The sequence below is a fragment of the Schistocerca piceifrons genome, chromosome 4 (genome assembly GCF_021461385.2).
Source record: "Schistocerca piceifrons isolate TAMUIC-IGC-003096 chromosome 4, iqSchPice1.1, whole genome shotgun sequence".
Classification (NCBI taxonomy): Eukaryota; Metazoa; Arthropoda; class Insecta; order Orthoptera; family Acrididae; genus Schistocerca; species Schistocerca piceifrons.
The window spans coordinates 369,477,523-369,491,414 of NC_060141.1; positions in this window are offsets into that span (position 1 = coordinate 369,477,523).

Here is a 13,892-nt window from a genome sequence, read left to right on the forward strand (position 1 = left end):
GCATATTACTGGAGGAAAATGTAAGGAATTATTTCAAAGAACTTTATTTATTAAAGGAAAGACATTACTGAGAAAAAATACATCGAAGAAAAAGAATTTGTACTAGTAGATGATGTACATACTCGGTAGATGCCACCATGGAGTACCTCAGACCAGACAGTACACATAATTTCACTAACATCGGTATGACGCTCACTCCTCAAGCAGAAGTAATGTCCATAATAATATCTTTAAAATCAAAAAATACTAATGGTTGTGATAAAATATGTTGTTGTTGTGGTCTTCAGTCCAGAGACTGGTTTGCCATGCTACTCTATCCTGTGCAAGCTTCTTTATCATTCAGTACCTACTGCAACCTACATCCTTTTGAATCTGCTTAATGTATTCATCTCTTGGTCTCCCTCTATGATTTTTACTCTCCACACTGCCCTCCAATACTAAATTGGTGATCCCTTGATGCCTCATAACATGTCCTATCAACTGATCCCTTCTTCTAGTCAAGTTGTGCCACAGATTCCTCTTCTTCCAAATTCTGTTCAGTACCACCTCATTACTTATGTGATCTACCCATCTGATCTTCAGCATTTTTCTGTAGCACCACATTTTGAAAGCTTCTGTTCTCGTCTTGTCTAAACTATTTATCGCCCATGTTTCACTTCCATACATGGCCACACTCCATACAAATACTTTCAGAAACAACTTCCTGACACTTAAATCTATACTCAATGTTAACAAATTTCTTTTCTTCAGAAACTCTTTCTTTGCCGTTGCCAGTCTACATTTTATATCCTCTCTACTTTGACCATCATCGGTTATTTTGCTCCCCAAATAGCAAAATTCAACACTACTTTAAGTGTCTCATTTCCTATTCTATCCTTGTTTTGCTTTTTTTGATGTTCATTTTACATCCTCCTTTCAAGACGCCGTCCATTCTGTTCAACTACTCTTCCAGGTCCTTTGCTGTCTCTGACAGAATTACGGTGTCATTGGCAAACAAAGTTTTTATTTCTGCTCCATGCATTTTAATTCCTACTCCAAAATTTTCTTTTGTTGCCTTTACTGCTTGCTCAATATACAGCTTGAATAACATCAGGGATAGGCTACAACCCTATCTCACTCGCTTCCCAACCACTGCTTCCCTTGCATGCCCCTCGACTCTTATAACTGCCATCTGGTTCCTGTACAAATTGTAAATAGCCTTTCGCTCCCTGTATTAGACCCCTACCACCTTCAGAATTTCAAAGAGACTATTCCAGCCAACATTGTCAAAAGCTTTCTCTAAGTCTACAAACGCTAGAAATGTAGGTTTACCTTTCCTTAATCTATCTTCTGAGACAAGTCGTAGGGTCAGTATTGCCTCACGTGTTTTACGGAATCCAAACTGATCTTCCCCAAGGTCGGCTTCTACCAGTTTTTCCATTTGTTTGTAAAGAATTCGTGTTAGTATTTTGCAGCCATGACGTATTAAACTAATCGTTCAGTAATTTCCTCATCTGTCAACTCCTGCTTTCTTTGGGATTGGAATTATTGTATTATTATTGAAGTCTGAGGGTGTTTAGCCTGTCTGATACATCTTGCTCACCAGATGGTAGAGTTTTGTCAGAGCTGGCTCTCCCAAAGCTATCAATAGTTCTAATGAAATGTTGTCTACTCCCCGGGCCTTGTTTCAACTTAGGTCTTTTAGTGCTCTGTCAAACTCTTCATGCAGTATCATATCTCCCATTTCATCTTCATCTACGTCCTCTTCCACTTCCTTAATGTTGTCCTCTATATACTCCTTCCACCTTTCTACCTTCCCTTCTTTGCTTAGAACTGGGTTTCCATCTGAGCTCTCGATATTCATACAACTGGTTCTCTTTTCTCCAAAGGTCTCTTTAATTTTCCTGTAGGCAGTATCTATCTTACCCCTAGTGAGGTAAGCCTCTACTTCCTTACATTTGTCCTCTAGCCATCCCTGCTTAACCATTTTGCACTTCCTGTCGATCTCATTTTTTAGACGTTTGTATTCCTTTTTGTCTGTTTCATTTACTGCATTTTTATATGTTCTCCTCTCATCAATGAAATTCAATATTTCTTCTTATTACCCAAGGATTTCTACTAGCCCTCGTCTTTTTACCTACTTGATCCCCTGCTCTCTTCACTATTTCATCTCTCAAAGCTACCCATTCTTCTTCTACTGTATTTATTTCCCCCGTTCTTGTCAATCGTTCCCTAATGCTCTCTGAAACTCTCTACGACCTCTGGTTTAGTCAGTTTATCCAGGTCCCATCTCCTTACATTCCCACCTTTTTGCAGTTTCTTCAGTTTTAATCTACAGTTCATAACCAATAGATTGTGGTCAGAGTCCACATCTGCCCCTGGAAATGTCTTACAATTTAAAACCTGGTTCCTAAATCTCTGTCTTACCATTATATAATTTATCTGAAACCTTCCACTGTCTCCAGGCCTCTTCCATGTATACAACCTTCTTTCATGATTCTTGAACCAAGTGTTAGCTATGATTAAGTTATGCTCTGTGCAAAATTCTACCGGGTGGCTTCCTCTCTCATTCCTTACCCCCATTCCATATTCACCTACTACTTTTCCTTCTCTTCCTTTTCCTACTATCGAATTACAGTCACCCATGACTATTACAGTTTTGTCTCCCTTCACTATCTGAATAATTTCTTTTATCTCATCATACATTTCATCAATCTCTTCGTTATCTACTGAGCTGGTTGGCATATAAACTTGCACTACTGTGGTAGGCATGGGCTTCGTGTCTATCTTTGCTACAATAATGCGTTCGCTTTGCTGTTTGTAGTAGCTTACCCACGCTCCTATTTTTTTTATTCATTATTAAACCTACTCCTGCACTAGCCCTATTTGATTTTGTATTTATAACCCTGTAGTCATCTGACCAGAAGTCTTGTTCCTCCTGCCACCGAACTTCACTAATTCCCACTATATCTAACTTTAACCTATCCATTTCCCTTTTTAAATTTTCTAACCTACCTGCCCTATTAAGGGATCTGACATTCCACGCTCCGATTCGTAGAACGCCAGTTTTCTTTCTTCTTATAACAACATCCTTCTTAGTAGGCCCCGCCCGGGGATACGAATGGGGCACTATTTTTTCTCTGGAACATTTTACCCAAGAGGACACCATCATCATTTAACCATACAGTAAAGCTGCATGCCCTCGGGACAAATTATGGCTGTAGTTTCCCCTTGCTTTCAGCTGTTCGCAGTACCAACACAGCAAGGCCATTTTGGTTAATGTTACAAGGCCGCCTCTCAACAGATACCCCTCCATTGTGGTTGCACCTACGGTACGGCTATCCGTATCGCTGAGGCATGCAAGCCTCCCTACCAATGGCAAGGTCCATGGTTCATTGGGGTGGGGGATAAAATATAAAAAAAAGTTAATTAAAGAGTGTGCTTGAAGGGAGATAAAGAAATACTGTCAAATTTCCATGCAGTTGTAATTTCAGCAGCTTTCCCATTAGAAAAGGTAATATCCAGTCGGCTTCTTAACTATCTGACAGCAAATAATAAATTATCCAGATCTCAGTATGGATTTCTAAAGAGTTCTGGTATTGAGAAGGCTATTTGCACATAGAGTGAAAAAGTACTTAATTCATTAGACCAGTGGTTCCCAACAGGTGGTCTGCGGACCCCCAGGGGTCTGCGAGCTATACCAGAGGGGTCCGCAAGATGCTATTAGAGTAAAAAATATGTTAAATATATTTCTCATGATGACAGATCTTTTTTTTTGGACGCTTCCTGCATGAGCAGAGCTTTAGTGAACGCTAACTTCTGCATCTAGAGTCTCCCTAGAGCCTACTGACACTAGCACAATCTAGCGCAAAACTAGAATTAGATAGAGACAAATAGTTCTGCTGTATGCTGTTAGACAACGCGCACTGCCTCTTTGCAGCTGACAACTGACAGTCACTTTACACAGAAACTTGCATTTACTGTGATGTGACAAGGAACCAATCATGCTCGATGTGGGACTCCTCGAGAAAATTTTGTTGGGAACCCCTGTATTAGACAATAAATTACAGGCTACTGCTATATTTTGTGGTCTGTCACAGGGATTTGCTTATATAAATCACAATATCCTTTTAAGTAAATTAGAATATTACGGTGTAACAGCAATTTCTGCAAAATGGTTCCAAGCCTGTGTATCTGACAGTAAACAAAGGGTGTCATTAGGAAAAAGATATGTATTAAGCTATCAGGAATCATCCAACTGGGAACTAATTACATGTGGCGTCACACAATATTCCATCATAGGGCACTTCTTTTTCTTATGGATATCAATGGCCTTTCATCGGTAACATTACCGGATGCCAAGTTTCTTTTCTATGCAGACGATACACACATTGTAATAAATAGCAAATCAAGTGTAGTCTTAGAAAGATGGTTAACAAAAGTTATATGGAAATTGGTAAATGGTTCCTAGCCAATTCTTTGTCACCGAACTTAGGAGGGGGGGGGGGGGGGGGGGGTGGGGGGGGGGGAAGACCACTACTGCAATTCAGAACTTGTAAGAGGTTTCCCACCAATATATGCCTAAAATAGGCAATTCTCTATTTGCAATGTGAATATTGTCAGGCACAGGGGATATAAAAATGAAAAAGCTGACATACTATGCTTACTTTCATTCTATAATGCCGTATGGGATTATTTTGGCGGTAACTTATCAAGCCAAATTAAAGTTTTCCAGGTACAAAAACATGTAATAAGACTTATTTGTGCTATGAACTCAATGACACCCTGCAGAGGCCTGTTTAGAGAACTAGAGGTATTATATATTTTTTCCAATATATTCATTCATTAATGAAATTTGTCATTAAAATATATATCTCTTCTTTCAAACCAACAGCTCAGTTCATGGAATCAGTACTAGGAATAAGAATAATCTTCACAGTCACTTACTGTGGTCCAAAGTGGTGTCCATTATTCCAGAACACACATTTTCGATAACTTGCCAGCAGCCGTAAAAAGTTTAACTACCAATGAAGTGCAGTTTTAAGGGGGGCCTAAAGGATTTATTAGTCGCCAACTCCTCCTACTCCACTGATGAATTTCATCGTAGAAACAACCGATGGGAGTTACTAATAATGTAAGAGGTACAATCTGACTTCTGTACAAATTCAGTGCAGCAATACAATAATTGTAAGTGTTGTAAAATGGTTCTTCGATTTGGTGTTTATTACCTCATAAATGAAAGTATGATTAATAATTTTTTGATTCATTCCTCGTCTATTATTATAATTCCACTTGGGATCTGTGGAAGGTACATTAGCATATTTGTTTTTGCAAATATTTATTGGGTATTCTTGATCTTCTGACATGTTCTGCACCCTGGAGAGTCTCCTCACTGTGGGTAAATTGGAACAAAAAGTACATCTAATCTAATCACCACTTTTGAAAATGGAATTACAAGAAGCACTGAATGAATAGATAAAGAAAGCTCCAGATCCAGGTGAAGTGCCAGCTAAACTCTGGCAGAACTGTGGAGTAAAAAAATGAACTCCTCAAAATTATTAACTGCTGTTATGATTACAATTATTGTTCCCAATGATTTTGTGGGAATTAAGTCAGTACTCATTCATAAAAACAGTGGATAAAATGGACTGCTGCAGAATAATAATCCTAATTCCACATGCAACAACAATGCTCACCTCCATAATATAAAACAGAATAAAATGTAAAACAGAACTAGAACCTGATGATCAGTTTGGTTTAAGACTAAAAAAATGGACCAGAGAAGTCATCAAGCACTGTTATAGTCAAATTTTCTTTATTGAGCTAGAAATGGCTGGAAGAAAGTTTTAAAGACCTTGCTACACACATATGTAGACTGTAAATATGGAAGATCATTGTTAAACTTGCATAGAAACTAAAATGTGAGAATAGAGATTAATAGATAAGAATGTATAGTAAAAATTAGTAAATGGGTAAGACAAGTGTGCTCATTAGCTCCCAATTTGTTTAACCTTTTATTGACAAAACTGTGATTGTCTTTAAAGGAAAAACTTAAAGTGAGTTAAATTCCTGTTCACTGCATAACATTTGCAGATGATATTGCCTTAAATAGCTACTGTGAAAAACATATGCAAAACATACTTTCAAAATCTTCAGCAATTATGAAAAATTTTGAACCTAAAATTGTCAAAAGTGATGATAGTAACCAAGTAAAAAATTAGGACACCCAACTTACAAACTGAAAGAAATGAGATTGAAAAAAAAAAGATAAATTTTAGTATTGGGGAAGCATGGAAATCAGAAAAAATTGTAAGCACTATATGGGCTTTCAATGACTGAAGACAACATCTAGGCATGTAGTACAGAAAAAAAAAGTACATCAACATGTTCATCTTGAGAGTACTCCCCTATATGAATGTAAAAGTTGGACACTGTTGAAAACAGTCAGAAAACTCTTAGAAGTGATTGAAATATGGCTATGGAGAACACTGACAGGGGTTATAAAGATGTCAATGAGAAGAAAAACCTCATAGCATAAATCCAAACTAGGAAAGCATAAGTTTTTGGATATATTGAGGCACAATAAGTTTCTATCATACATAATATGAGAAAAAAAATTGGGAAATAAAACTAAGGAGAGGCCAAGAAAGAATAAAATCAAAGGTATGATGGAAGTACCAGAGTGTCAAAAGTATCAAGAAATGAAGAGGACAGCGAAAAGAATATGGAGAATGATTTGAAGCTTCAAGGAGTACTCAGTCTTTAGAGGAAGATGATCTAGTAGCTTTATTACTTCACCCTTAGTTTTACTGTAATAATTTATTCACTTGCTACATTGAGAATATTTGTAGATGGTCATTGTTTGCATAACACACACATTATGAATCTGAACTACAGTCACAATCACGGAATAGTTTTCTTACCATGAAAAATTTTCCAGGTAAATAAATTAATTCATTTTCTCCAGGTATTACCAGAAGTTGCAGCCAACCTTTCAAAAGGAATCATATTTGCTTTCAGTTTGCATGTGCAGCCAACCTTTCGAAAGTAATGATCCTTGCTTTCAGTTTGCATAATCTAACAGCACTTTTGTTCCAAAACAGCAGTTCAGATGTTTATGAAATTCTGTTCTCACTGTTGTTAACAAGACAATTTTTTCTCTATTCTGTACTAGAGGTATCAACGATGGTTCTAAGAAGGTATACACATCAAAAAAAGTTTTGCATCACCTTGGTTCCGAGAGGTCCAGAACTCATACAGGAAATTGGAATAGAGATCAACATAAACATCACTTCCGACCTTTTTATTGCTCATGGAAACCACACATCGCCTGTTGTTCCACCATACAGCGAGACCTTCAGAGGTGTTGGTCCAGATTTCTGTGCCTGTAATACCCAGTAGCACGTCCTCTTGCACTGATGCATGGCTGTATTCATCGTGGCATACTATCCACAAGTTCATCAAGGCACTGTTGTTCCAGATTGTCCCACTCCTCAACGGCGATTAGGCGTAGATGCCTCAGAGTGGTTGGTGGGTCACATCATCCATAAAAAGCCCTTTTCAATCTATCCCAGGCATTTTCGATAGGGTTCATGTCTGTATAACATGCTGGCCACTTTAGTCAAGTGAAGTCTTTATCCTGAAGGAAGTCATTCACAACATGTGCATGATGGGGCGCGAATTGTCGTCCATGAAGATATGTTGCACTATCGGTTGAAGGATGACAGTCACGTATCGTACAGCCATTACGGCATCTTCCATGACCACCAGTGGCATACGTCAGCCCCACATAATGCCACCCCAAAACAGCAGAGAACCTACACCTTGCTGCACTCACTGGACAGTGTGTCTAAGGCGTTCAGCCTGACTGGGTTGCCTCCAAACATGTCTCAGATGATTGTCTGGTTGAAGACATATGCGACACTCATCGGTGAAGAGAACGTGATGCCAATCCTGAGCGGTGCACTTGGCATGTTGTTGGGGCCATCTGTACTGTGCTGCATGGTGTTGTGGTTGCAAAGATGGACTTCGCCATGGACGTCAGGAGTGAAGTTCATATAATGCAGCCTATAGCACACAGTTTGAGTCATAACATGATGACCTGTGGCTGCACGAAAAGTATTATTCAATATGATGGCATTGCTGTCAGGGTTCCTCTGAGCCATAATCTGTAAGTAGCAGTCATCCACTGCAGTAGTAGCCCTTTGGCGGCCTGAGCGAGGCATGTAATTGACAGTTCCTGTCTCTCTGCATCTCCTCCATGTCTGAACAACATTACTTTGGTTCACTCTGAGACACTTGGACACTTCCCTCGTTGAGAGCGTTTCCTGGCACAAAGTAACAATGTGGACACGATTGAACCACAGTGTTGACCGTCTAGGCATGGTTGAACTACAGACAACACGAGCCATGTATCTCCTTCATGGTGGAATGGCTGGAACTGATCAGTTGTCAGACCCCCTCCGTCTAATAGGCACTGCTCATGCATGGTTGTTTACATCTTTGACTGGGTTTAGCGACATCACTGAACAGTCAAAGGGACTGTGTCTGTGATACAATATCCACAGTCAACATCTATCTTCAGGAATTCTGGGAACCGGGGTGATGCAAAATGTTTTTTGATGTGTGTAGTTATTCATGTATTTAGTGTCTGATGAATGTTTCATTAAACAGTAAATTAATCTGTTGTCTACTCCCACACTGTCTTCTTTTAATTTAGCCAAATCCAATGACTGGAGTGTTTAAACTATACCACTGATGCTATATTAAATCATAAGCATTCCTCACACCTGCTCCATTGGTATTTTCATCAGACTTTCTCTTATCTGGTATGACCAGATAATTGGCAAATAGGCTGAAAGAAATTATTTTTGTTAGATGCCTGTAATAATCATAGTATTTCTCAGATTATGCTCTGCCTACTGCTTGAATGTTCCTATGCTTGTAGCTGAAGTTCTTCCTCAGGAAAGGATTGCTGCATTCAAACACTTTGTTGTAAATCAGTCTGTATATTTTATGTAATGTCTCCGCCTCTGATTCCCCATTCCTGACACAGTATCTGCTTTCCTACTATCTGCACCATTTGCAATTTACCATTTATAACTGACATACACAGATTTGAAGAAGAAGAAGAAGAAGAAGAAGAAAATGTGGAAGTTAAAGATTAGCATAAGACAAAACCCAGGCGGGAATAAAAGGATGAAGAGAAGAGTTTTTAGCACCTAAATCCAGTAAATTTTGAGAAACTGGGATCGGTTGCTTTGACATTGTGAAACATTAGCCTGAAGTAGGGAGATCAGAAGAAGAATGGCGGGAAGCAAGTTTGAGAGAAGAGTAAAAGATAGGGAAGAGCAATTCATCCATCCACATGAATGACAATCAGAGGTATAGATAATATATTACTGGGTTTGGGCAGCAGAATGAACTTAGAAGAATGAAAACAGGAGAAATGTAAGCCATTGCTCATCAAAAGATAAGAAATGTAGCTAAACTCGGGCAGAACAGTGGAGTAAAAAAAAAAAACTCCTCAAAATTATAAACTTCTTTATGATTACAGTTATTCTTCCAGATGATTTTGTGGGAACTAAGACAGATCTTGAATCTTGAAGAATGAGTAATTGGAGGTGCTGAGTGGAAAGAAATGTCAAGTTCAGTATTGAATGGTATTTGGTATAAATTCTTGTGTAAACATGATTGAAAGGATGGGGTAGTTATCTGTGTGAGGTCACCAATGTAGCCAGGCAAATAAAATAAAAATATCTTAGCAATATTTGTAATTTCGTAAGAAAGACAACTATATCACATAATGTCAAGCTTTCAGATCAGCGCACTGATACCACATATACTATCTGATCAAAAGTATCTGGATACCTATTAGGGGACATTGCTATGGGACATGTGCACCATTCACCTTTATGGTGACTTGAACTCTGCCATGGACACTTCCAATGAGATGTCTGAATGTCTGTAGAGGAATGGCAGCCCATTTTTCGCCAAGAGCCAAAACCAGAGAAGGTAGCAATGTCAGAGACTGGAATCTGGGGCAAGCTGATGTTCTAACTCATCCAAAAGGAGTTCTTTTGAGTCTGGGCAGACCACTCCATTACAGGAATGTTATTGCCCACAAACCATTGGCTCACAGATGCTCCTTTAATGACACGGTACATTGTAATGCTGATACAATCAGTTGTCACCTTCAATCTGTTTTTCTACAGTTTGCAGTATACAATACTACAAAACATGTTCATATTCTTCTGCAGTTAGCATTTTCTTAAGCACCCACAGAATATAGCACAATTCAACACGCCAAATTACTTGTTTTCAGTCAGGCATTGCCCAGTTGTGTTGCTCTTTACACCACGTCAACCATTATTTAGCACAGGCAACAGAAATGCGTGGATTTTGAAAAGCTGCTTGAACGTTGGCTCAGGCCTGAAACTGTTAATTGTACAATGGAATCATTTCTAAAAACCTTGCAGTATTTCCTACAGTGTTATTCTGCTGCATAGTTGAAACATCCTTAGCCCTGAATGAAGACACTGATGGCTGTCAATTTACTTCCAGTGAAGAGGTGTTTGGGTGCAATCATTGATCCACAGGCTACTGCAAACATTGGTCTGTGAAGGCATTTACATCTTGTTTCTCAGTGAGATAAATGTATTAACATATGGTGATTAATTTTGAAATAATAAACAGTTTACATACTTTTCTTCTCAAGTGTCTCGTTTTAATTTGACTGCCCATCACACAAATGAAAAAACTGTAGCGCACAATTTCCGGTCAGTACTTACCTTCTGGAGGTGAAATATCAGCACTGCCAATGTGCACATAGAAAAATACACGACACTCATCTAGCTTTTGGAACCAATAGCTCCTTTCTTAGAAAGGGAAGGAGAGATTGTTGGATGGGGTAAGTTAAAAAGGAGGGCAGATTACGCACACCTCAAAATGAGAGGGATCACCCCAGTTTTGAGGATGAGGGAATACAAAGATGACAGGTGGGCAGGCATCAGAGATAAAAGATATCACAAATGAAACAGTTAATATCTTTGCAGACATGCCATTTATTTGAAATGTTTGCATAATTACAGGATGGAGGAGTTTTAATTCTTAGAAATATAATCAACAAGAGAAAGAGTGAGTGCTGGAATGCATAGCAAGGTTTAGGCTAGTTATATAAAAATTCATAGCTCCTGAGTTACTTATTATCACAGTGTTATATCAAAAAGAGCAGCATATAAATATACTTATGCTATATGATCTTAAGTGTAACTGGTTATAATAAGGCCACTTCACTGGACAGTTTTATGTAGAACAAAATCAAATAATCTGGTGAAAAAAGTAAAGACCAAGAGTCTCTTCTATTGAGATTATGATTGATTTATTGCACAAACTGAGACTTCTTTGATGAAGTGCAGTCAGATCGGAAATCTTAATTATCTTTCTCCCAAATAGATAGCTGTAAATGGCTACTAAGCATAACTTGAAAATGTTATAAATCCTAAGTACTTATGCAAAATCAATGTAATGTTATAGGAGAAGTATTGAATTCTAGGGCACATTCAAGCTGAGGAAGAGATGGGAGGGGGAGAGGTGTAAATGGGAACTAACTTTAGGCAGGGCACCCACTGGAGTGATGTGGCAAGTGATCCGGATCATGGCATGGCACAAGACTTGCATTTAACTTATGACTTCAGATGGAACAAAAACATTCTAATGGAATAGCAGCTGTTGAACTGACACGACATAGCTGAGCTGTACAACATCGCACATCATTGCCAGATGAAAAGTGACATCTTCCACTTTTGGCACACACCACTATTGTACTGGAGACAGTTTATGAAAGTTTCTGCTTTGGTTACATGATTGTGTCTGTATCCAGGAAAATAAGAAATGATCTTGTGGATAAACATCCATGTATTTATGATCAAAGCAGTGCTGAATACAGCAGCAAGAATGCCCAAGATAAAGTGTGGGAAAGTATTGTGGATGAAATATCAGACATGTACAGTAGTTTTAATTCATTTAATTTATTTGTGACAGAGAAAGCCAACAGAACTAAATAGAAAGATGTAGGGTAGTTTTATATAAAGTACGTCTGCAAATCTTTTTACTGATTTGTTTGATCTCAAGTAATATCTGATCAGGGCTGAAAAAGAAACTGCAGAGCCAATTTCTCATTTACATAGTGCTGTTTTACTGATTTTCTGGCTTTTGATATGAGTTCTCAATAGGGTGGCCTACATTGTGCTGCTATTGTGACAGAATACACCAAAATGAATCCATTTAAAATTATGGAAGAAATAAGCTATCACATCAGTTTTATTCATGTCACAATTTACTGATTATCTAATACTCAGAACTTTGACACTAATGCACCTACATGCCTTCTTACCCAGGATAATCTGTAATTAAATATGCCTTTCATTAGTTAATTATCTACAAGGATATGGCATTTCAGGTGAGGAAAAATCAATCTGCAGTCTTATTTTAGCAAAGGTATTGGTTCTGAAGATGGGCACACACCGTCAAACAATTCTTTACAAAGACATTTCTTTTAATAATTCTCATCATTGTTGTGGCTATTCTCCTTAATGCCACCTGATAAAAATAATCCAACTGCATCTAAGACAACTAAAAAGATTACAGACTGTTTATCTTGATTTAGCAGGAGCTTCAACTCTGGCATGCTTTCTGTCAAAGCTACCAATACAGTCAGTAGATCCCATAATTCCTGATAAAAATAAGCTGTTTTCTTCAAGATTTGTTGAGTTGGTATTAGTAAATATAACGAAAGTGGGGTACATATTCAACTTCTTAAACACCTCAAAAGCACCATGTCAGTTCATGCTGGTATGACAATCAGGATGTACGCAACACCTGTTGTACTTTTGTTGCTTAACGTTAGTTAAGTTGATTTAAGCCAATACACCTTTTCGCCTGAAATAAACATGACTAATGCCGCATCACTACTACTGGCGTCAAGTCACCTGCATGCCATGCTACACATCACGTCACTCTGGAGATGACCTCTCTTACAGTAAGCGCAGATGAATGTAAATCAGATAGTGGTTGGGTTTTGTGTGTGGTTATCCAATAGAAATGCATGGGAGGATTGCAAAATGTGTAATGAAATACTCATACCAAGGAAAAGAAAAAGTGTAGTAGTAACTACCGAGTTTAATCATTAGCTATTACTGTCAGTTTTACAGTTTAAGGATGGGTATGGGATGTGACATTCACAGGTCTGTCTACCAGGCAGTGTACAGATTTAGAATTTGAGTGACTGTTATACTGAAATGGAGGATTCCAACTTTAAGAAATTTTTGGTGGCTAGATTCATAAAAAAAGTCAGGAAAATCAAAACAAAACTAATGAATGGAGGCTAAGGAATATGTGAGCATCTTGAGTAGCTTTTGTCTATTTTCAGAGTTGCAATAAAAATAAAATGAAATCTAAGGAGAGTAACCTCAATAATCTAATTTTCTCTCACTACACTACTAAAATTATGCCAGACTAAAATTTTGTACTGTAATTTGTAGTTAACTTTTTTATCCATGTAACAAATACGATTGTTGCTCTTATGGCTACAAAAAGAAGTAATTTTTAGAAATTAACACACAATAAAAATTTTGGTTTGTTGTAACAACTAACATAATGGAAAAAATATTCTGAATTATTGCATTTTATATACCAGCAATTTATATTTGGTTTCCTGGTCCCTATTTTTTTATGTACAAATGTTGCTCTTAGTCAAAATTGCTTTATTTTGTATCAGTTTTATTTCCTTACTGGAAAATGTAAAGAACATCATGAAAACATGTGCCTAATGTTTTCATATAATATACCTAGAGTAACCAGCTCCAAGATTTAAAAGCACATAACATTATTGTAGTAAGTATAAAGAATATTAC